Source organism: Eurosta solidaginis, unplaced genomic scaffold (assembly GCF_040869045.1).
Source record: "Eurosta solidaginis isolate ZX-2024a unplaced genomic scaffold, ASM4086904v1 ctg00001057.1, whole genome shotgun sequence".
Taxonomy (NCBI): domain Eukaryota; kingdom Metazoa; phylum Arthropoda; class Insecta; order Diptera; family Tephritidae; genus Eurosta; species Eurosta solidaginis.
Genome location: NW_027136900.1, coordinates 957,989 through 966,919, shown reverse-complemented (window position 1 = coordinate 966,919; position 8,931 = coordinate 957,989). Strand labels below are relative to the sequence as shown.

Sequence of the window (8,931 nt, the reverse complement as noted above, 5' to 3'; positions counted from 1 at the left end):
ATTATTGCCTTAATTGCAGCTTGACTGTCAATATAAAAGTTAACACGATTGCAGCTTGGGCTATTTTCTTCCAGGGTTTCTACTGCTTTGGTTACGGCCCAACCCCTTAACAATTAAAAGCAAAAAAAAAATCCATACTAATCGAATCTTTTCGTTTGCCAAAAAAATAAATAAATAAAAAATAAAAAAAATCACTGCAGTGAGTGCATACAAAAACACACATTAAAAAAAAAAATTAAATAAAGTGACAGTGTGTTCAGGATATACACATAGATATACATTGACACAAAAAATACAAACGAAGCAGCAAGCAACATCAACCAGCTTCTCATCAACAACAAGCGACAACACCTTAAGCAACAACACCATAAGGAGCACCAGTACATACAGGAATCGGTGAGTAGGCAGTTTCTTATTTTCCACAAAAGTTATATTATTTTTTGTAAACTGCAAAACATGTACATATATATATTTATCCACATATACATATATATTAATATTGCGGAAGTTTTCTTACCGTTAATTTCCTGCAAACTTTTTGCAACCAAAAATTGGTAGAAAATATTCCGCTATACCAATAGGCAAAATGCGCCAATTATATATATGTATATATATGTACAAATTTTCAGTGGTATTCAACCAACAAAAATTGCAGTTTACTTGCCTACTCAAACCCACTGTGCAAGAACAACATTAGCAAAATTTCCTCTACAGCTGAATTTACCCCGATGTTCGCACAGATCGTTGAACTTGGCGATACAGTTCAACTTACTTCCAAGTCATTTTTTAAGAAATAGAAAAGAAAGTAGAAAAGTATAATGTATAATGTACAAGTAATTTCAAGTTGCTTTTCCAGCATTCGTACTTCTCCACTCAGAGAACATCATACGTGCTTACTCACACGTTCAAGTCGCTCTTCCAGCGACATTCTCACGCACGTATAGTTACATTAGCAAAGAGAGTGGGAACAGTCGATCAGATTTCTCAACCTCTCTCACCTTAGCAATTTTTTCATCTTTCTTTGCTCCACTCTCGCATCACTACATTCAAGCGCACTCAGCTTGACTACAAAACGGGACATAAAAGCGACGAAGAAGCAAATCAAAACAAACTCTGTTTGTAAGCAAACATAGAGCAGCTTCTTTGATTCACGTGCATACGTTCCCTCAAACAAACATATATACATACGTTTGTATATTGCGCATGTACATTTGTACATATTCTAACGTACAAAACTAAGTTCGGGATATTTTCGTCCCTATAGGAACTTTCCAAAAAATATTCATACAAACTTCAAGGTACATATTATTATTTTCTAATCTATACATACATATATATACCAGTAATTTACAAATACACCTTTATTTCTACACGTATATATAAGTGAAAAGTGTTTGTGATTTTTTTTTTATTTATTTTTTTGTTTTTACAAAACATTATACATACAATTAAATTCCATATTTCGCGGATTTAAATTATTTAAGGAACGTCCCGTTGTCCGTGCTTGACTCTATTTTTCAAAAAACAAAAAAAAAAAAAAAAAACAAACACAGCCACCAACGAAGAGCAATTCTATCTTCGAATTTTGCGAACGTTCTCTGAGCGAACAAATATTTTACTCAGTTTTTTTTTTGTAAAAACCCAAAAGATTGCTTTAAATGCCCCTCAGTCCCCCAAAAACGTCCGAAACCGGGACAAAACCAAAAGATGGCCCAAAAGAAGAAACGGTCAAGGAAAGGGCAACATCCCCCGCCCAAAATCCAAATCCGTTGACCCATCCGCTCAAAAGTTCATCGCGGAAAGTGACAGTATTATGAGATACTGTGCAAAATTTAACGAGGCACCGATTCAAGACCACACTGAGTCGTATATCATGATCAAAGACAAATCACTAGATGATTATTGGGCACGGCTTCAATCGGTTTACGATCTGGTATTTTCGAAACCAGACGAAAGTTTCCCTGAAGGCTTCAAGAGTTCAGTACAAGGCAAACAACGCCCTTGCCTTGATACATATGAAATGACCAAAGCAAAGATTGTCGACCAACTTTCATTGATCAAAATGATGGCAACGCCGAGTCCACCACCCCGCGTGGAACAACCCTCGGCTGAGGCAAATATTTACCTTGCAGTCCCAGCATGCGACACGGACAAGGAGTTACGACAGACAGTTGGGATCCGATTCTGTTGTACATTTGTTCATCAAAGCACCCCGAAACAACCCTATCACTTTGGGAACAATCTCTCTCTTCTCGAAGAGATCTACCTTCATGGTCACAAATGAAAGACTTTCTCACCTCGAGATATGAAGTCGTTGAAAGAGTCAATAGGCTTCAACCAAGCAAACAAAAACCAGTCGCTCATCAAAATTCTGCGCAAAACAGGTCCTTCAACAGGACGCAAACCCTTGTGGCAGAATCTAAAAAGGAAACTTGCCAATGTTGCAACTCCCCGAACCTTATTAGATTCTGTCCACAATTCAAGCGAATGTCTGTGCAAAACCGGACACAATTCGTAAAGCAAGTTAAGCTGTGTACAAACTACCTTAGCAGCACTCATATCATCACGGAGTGCACGAGCAAGTGGTCGTGTTCGACATGTCATCAACGGCATCACACGAAGCGAACCCACAAGCTCCACGTTCCACCCCGCGAATGAATGCACCAAACGTGCAGCACACAACTGCTGAGTCAACATCTCCCGTTCGACAAACGCAGAATAGCTCCGATTCTAGCGAGCTACCGTGTTGTTAAAAAAACGCACTGGTTCAATCATTGCATGCAGCCAATGATAACCAAATTATCCTTCCTACTGCTATGGTCGCAGTCGAACACGAAGGGGAATTATTTCAACTGAGGGCCCTTATCGCTCAGGGGTCGGAAAGAACTTTCATTTCCTCGAAAGTTCAAAAACGGTTGAAACTTCCATTCGACCATTCAAAGTTCGAAATCTCTGGCATGGGTCGACTTGTCCACAAAAGTCCTCAAAGCTTTGTCCTTTGACCCTGGTTGCATCCAAGGCCATGAAAAAGATAAAGGCTCATGCCGCAACTGACAAAGAATCTGCCAACATCCACCATTAGTCGCAAAATCTGGCAGCAGTTCAAACTCCTTTAGCTCGCTGATCCCAGTTGCCACATATCAGGTCAGACTGACATGATCATTAGCAGCGACATACTTTCACAAATTATGCTGGAAGGTATAAAAAAAGGTGTGCGGCTGCACAATTGCGGAACAAACAATTTTTGGTTGGATTCTCAGTGGCCCAATAACTGAAAATGTTGTGTCATTCTCGACACAAGTCCAAGCGTCAAACGAGACACTCAGTTCTCAACTGAGAAAATTTTTGGAAGAGGAGGAAATTCCACAACCTCCACAGATATCCCCCGAGGATCAAGCGTGTGAGCAGATATATGTAACAACCACGACACGTGCACCAAATGGTCGATACATTGTGCGACTTCCATTCAAGGAAGAGTTTCCTGTAAAAATCTCTCTCGGCAAATCCCGCCCGGCTGCCCTACAGCTTTTTTAGTATGGAGCGATCGCTCCAGAAAAAGGGGGAGTTAGGTACAATGTACAACAATGTGTTGCAAGAATATCTCGACCTTGATCACATGTAATCCACCGACCCATGCGAAATAACTTCGAATGGCAAGGCCTTCTCATTTTACTTGCCACATCATGCGGTAGTCAAACCAGATAAGGTCACCACCAAAGTTCGTGTGGTTTTCAACGCTTCAAAAATATCTGGGTCAGGCAAATCCCTGAATGACGTTTTATACACTGGTCCAACTCCAACTACTAATTCTACAGTGGCGCATGCATAAGTATGTGTTCAATGGAGACATTGAAAAAATGTACCGTCAAATCCTCATACACGAGGACGACAAAGATTTTCAGCGAATCCTATTTCGCAAATCGGCCAACTCCATTGTTAGCGATTTCAATCTAAAAACGGTTACATTCGGCGTTAATTGTGCACCATATCTCGCTATTCGTACGTTGCATCAACTATCCGACACGAAAGCGACATTCCCCTTGGCTGCAACAATTCTCAAGACGCACACGTATGCCGACGACGTCCTATCAGGAAGTCACAACATCGATAACGCCACTGAATCACTCGTTCAAGTGATAAAGCCCTAAAATCAGCTGGTTTCATACTAAGCCCGGTCATATTAGAACAGTTTCCGAAGGAGGATCTTCTAGACTCCAACTTCTTGAAATTTGAGAGCACTTCCAATACCAAAACTCTTTGCTTTCGATGGAACGCGGTCACGGACAAATTTTTATACACCATTCTGCCGGAACACACCCAAAATGCGGTCACAAAGCGACAAATTGTATCTTCTGTTGCAAAACTTTTTGAGCCGGCAGGATGGCTGTCGCCAGTTATGATTCAAGCCAAGATGCTTCTCCAATAAATCTGGCTAGATGGCAGCGATTGGGAGGAAAGCACCGAGCCCGCAACATTATCAAAATGGCAACATTTCGCAGAAAATCTGCCAGGCATTTGCATCATCGAAATCTCTCGATGCGTTAATGTCGTTCTAGGACAAAATGCCCAATTCCACGGGTTCTGTGATGCCTCGGAAAAAGCATATTGCGCAGCGATTTACATCCGCACGCATGTGGGCAACCAAATAAAATCTTCTCTTTTGGTTGCGAAAGGCAAAGTTGCCCCCATAAAAACTGTAAGCTTACCCCGCTTATTAGAGCTATGTGGTGCAGTCCTACTCGCCAAACTGGCTTCAACTGTTCGAAAACAGCTCGACTTACAAGCATGCAACACATTCTTAGTGTCAGATTCTGAGATTGTACTAGCCTGGCTAGAGAAATCTCCGTCGACCTGGAAGACTTATTTGGCCAACCGTAGTTCTCAAATTCGAGAATATTTTCCCAGCGGCACCTGGCGCCATGTATCTAGCCAAGGCAACCCTGCTGATCTTGGCACACGTGGTTGCAAGCCGCATGATTTGATAGGCTCTTCACTTTGGTGGCACGGACCACAATGGCTTTCTTGCCACATTTCGGCATGGCCAAAGCCGAAAGCAGGTAGCGCTTCTCCACCCGAGAAACGCAAGGTCGAAGCATATCACGCACTCGAGGAAGAGGATATTCTTCAACGTTTCTCCTCATACTCTCGATCTCTCCGTGTGATTGCATACGTGTTCCGTTTTGCGAACAATGCCTGTAACAAATCCAAATCAGTGGCAACAACACATAATCCCTATCTGACCCACAAAGAGTTGCAACATACAAAAACGCGACTTGTGGCAATGGCACAACCTCGCCATTTCGGGGCGGAAATGAGCGCCCTACAAAACAAAATGCCAATAAGCAAAAAGAGTTCCCTTGTGGCTCTTAACCCCCTTCCCGATGGAGATGGCCTCCTACGTATCGGTGGCAGATTGGAATATCCTACATTACCATACAACGAGAAGCATCCAGTAATTCTTTCTCCGGATTCAAGGCTATGTCAGTTGTATCTAGAGTTTTTACATCGCCTGCTTCTTCATGCAGAAATACGGTTAATGCTTCAAATGGTGAGGCAAGAGTACTACGTACCAAAACTAAAACCTCTCATCAAGAAATGCATTTTCCAATGCAAATCGTGCACGCTTTTCAAACAGAAAACACGCACGCAAATAATGGCAGCGCTACCACCTGAGCGCTGTAATTTCGCACTCCCCTTTTCCACAACAGGAGTAGAATTTGCAGGTCCATTTCAAATAAAAGCATCGGTTCTGAGATCGACTACTATCATAAAAGGGTACGTGGCTGTATTCGTCTGTTTTTCCACAAAGGTAGTACAAGTAAGTAAGTACACCTGGAGCTATGCTCGGACCTTACCTCCGAAACCTTTCGAACAGCATTCGCCCGATTCGTTGGCAGACGAGGTTATCCCTCAAAAATGATGAGCGACAATGGTAAAACGTTCATTGGCGCTCAACGCGCACTCGATCGCGACTTCATTAAATTTCTTAACGAATGCTCCGCGGACGTTGTGCAGAAATATGGCCCCCAGGGAATAACCTGGCAGTATATTCCACCCAGTGCCCCTCATATGGGCGGCTTTTGGGAATCCGCAGTAAAAAGTTTTAAAACCCACTTCAAAAAAACCGCTGTATCCCACATATTCACATTCGAAGAATTCACGACGCTGTTGGTGCGTATTGAAGCAGTTCTTAATTCGAGTCGTCTAACCTCACTATCCCAGGACCCAGCTGACTTCACAGCGCTCACTCCGGGTCACTTCATCCGAGGTGCACCGCTATTAGCCATTCCTAAGCCAAACGCGGAAGACCTCTCCTTGATAAATCGATGGGAAAAACTAAAATCGCTTCATCACCAATTCAGTCGACGCTGGAAAGAGGATTATCTGAAGGACCTTCAGAAGCACTTCAGAAGAACTAAAAACGCCACAGCGAAATCCTCAGCCAGGCAACCTCGTCGTAATTAAAGAAGATTCGCTCCCACCCACCGAGTGGCGTCTGCGACGAATCGAGAACGTTCGCCTCGGCCCTGACAACCATGTTCGGGTTGTAGAGGTTCGCACCCAAAATGGGCTTGTCATGTGCCGCTTAGTTGAACTGTGCTTTCTTCTTCGCGCACAGCGCTATAACTTATATACATTTTCCTTGTATAATTGACTTTCCGTATTAACTTTCCGTTTATCATCCGCTGTATCCAACCACTTCGCGTTTCTCTGTCTGCTCTTATACTTCCAGGACGACACCCATCTGGCTCTCACGGCAGAGACTGCCTTCAGTGTCGGCTCTGCCATCACTACCACGCGCAGCGGACCGATCGAAGAAACCAGCGGCAACCCCCAAAACGGAACGGTTGGCCAAGCGCACGATTACCGATTACGCGCACTCCACAAGGCCTGCCAACGACGTAATATGGCCAGTCGCGCTTCAAATACCACCATCTGCACCTTGCAGGAACTGCAGAAGGTGCTTACAAGAAGGGCGGGCAGGATGTTTAAGCCGCCTCTAACAATATTCAGACGGCGGCAAAATTCCTATGCACAGCCGTGCGCGGCGAGTGAAAAGGCGCCAACACGCATTCACTACCATCGTCCCCGACACGAGCGCAGTCAAATCAGTCTTGAACTATCAACGGGCATTCGCGGACGCGCTCCTTTGGATATTTATATCTTTATATACATATATATATTTACTTTATCATCGAATTTCGTACGCAAAGTGAATTGTGAACAAATACGAAATTTAAGCAAGTGGCTTGGCGTTTTGAAATTAATTTATAATTATTGAATAGTTAAAGTTGAAATTAAAAACTTAAACATTATAATGTTTATAAAAAAACTCATAACTCTTTTATTTTTCGAGTAGTGTAAAGTGTAGCGAAGAGAGGCAAATTTATTCATATAATAAAATAAAATAAGAAATAAAATTAATTAGCATAAAAGACAATGTAAAAAATTTAATGTTATAATTTTGGAGCAAATTTATTTGTTTTGTTCAGTATAAGACGTACTTTATCTAAAATGACCATAAAATCCGGCAATGCAAAAATATTTTCGGGTAATTTGCCATTAACTGTTATAAATAAATTTCAACAAAAGTTAATTCATTATTTGTGATTTCATGTTTTTTTGAAAGCAACTAAAATAAAAAACAAAGAATCTGTTAATAAAGACATGTATTTACGTGTAAGTGAAATTTGCCACAAAAAATGGGCCGGTCAAAAAAGAATTCTATTTAAGTTTTTTTTGTACGCTACAAATTATTTTGGAACAATTTTTTTTAGGATTTTGGAACAGGCCACTTTAGGCAAGTGGCAACAATGGGAAACCATATTTGTATGTAGGTGAAGGATTTGAGCAACACGACTACGCAGCTTTCGAATTGAGCGGGGTTATATAATATGTAGGTTTGTGTCTTTGAATTGACTTACATAATTGGTCCTACATGTGGTGCGCTTTTGTGCACGAAAGTAAATTTCGATATTTGGAGAAATTGTTCGAATTTACAAAAATCATGTTCTATTAATTTAAACAAATAGAGTAATATTTGTTAACAAAAATAGGCCTGCGCACTGCGACTGATTCATGCGAATCGATTCATATAACTTTTATATGATTTTACGTATGCTGAGTATGCGAAACAGCCTGTCAACTAATTGTATGGCAAATTTGTTAGCGTATTAATATATAGATTGTAGGGTAATATATAGTTTTGAAATGGGAAAAAGCCGCAATGGTGCCGGTTGCCGTTTTGACTTCAAACCAAAAACATTTTTGGAACGTTTTTTTCGTTTAATATACAACGTGAAATTTTCCGATTCCGTCAAGTTGCATTTAAATAATAATAAACTGAGTTGAAATAAAAGAATATATAATAAAATAAATTAGCATAAAAGAATGTAAAAAATTTAATGTTATAGTTTTGGAGCACATAATTTTTTTGTTCAGTATAAGACGTACTTTATCTAAAATGAGCATAAAATCTGGAAATGCAAAAACGTTTTCGGGTAATTTGCCATTAATTGTTATAAATAAATTTAGTTAGTTTCAACAAAAGTTAACTCATTATTTGTGATGTCATGTTTTTTGAAAGCAACTAAAATAAAAAACCAAGAATCTGTTAAATAAAGACCTATGTATTTACGTGTAAGTGAAATTTGCCAAAAAAAATGGGCCGGTCAAAAATTAATTCTATATGTGGTTTTTTTACGCTACAAATTATTTTGGGTCAATTTTTTTAGGATTTTGGAACAGGCCACTATAGGTAAGTGGCAACAATGGGGAAACCATATTTGTATGTAGGTGAAGGATTTGAGCAACACGACTACGCAGCTTTCGAATTTGTTGAAAAAGTCATTGTAACAAACAAAGGAATCAAAATATTCGGCAGCACTGTTTTTGTGAACGGAGTAACACTGAACACACACATTCCTTTTG

General features: G+C 40.5%; 1 protein-coding gene across 3 annotated transcripts in view; it reads left to right on the top strand.

Annotated features, from left to right (window-relative positions):
• Positions 1-272: 272 nt before the first annotated feature.
• The window catches only part of LOC137235728 (eukaryotic translation initiation factor 4 gamma 3-like), a 938,449-nt gene continuing 929,790 nt past the window's right edge, over positions 273-8,931 (top strand). For all 3 annotated transcript variants that reach the window (XM_067758596.1, XM_067758597.1, XM_067758595.1), the window contains exon 1: positions 273-396. The gene's annotated coding sequence lies outside the window, so the exon portion shown is untranslated. The remainder of the gene's footprint in view (positions 397-8,931) is intronic.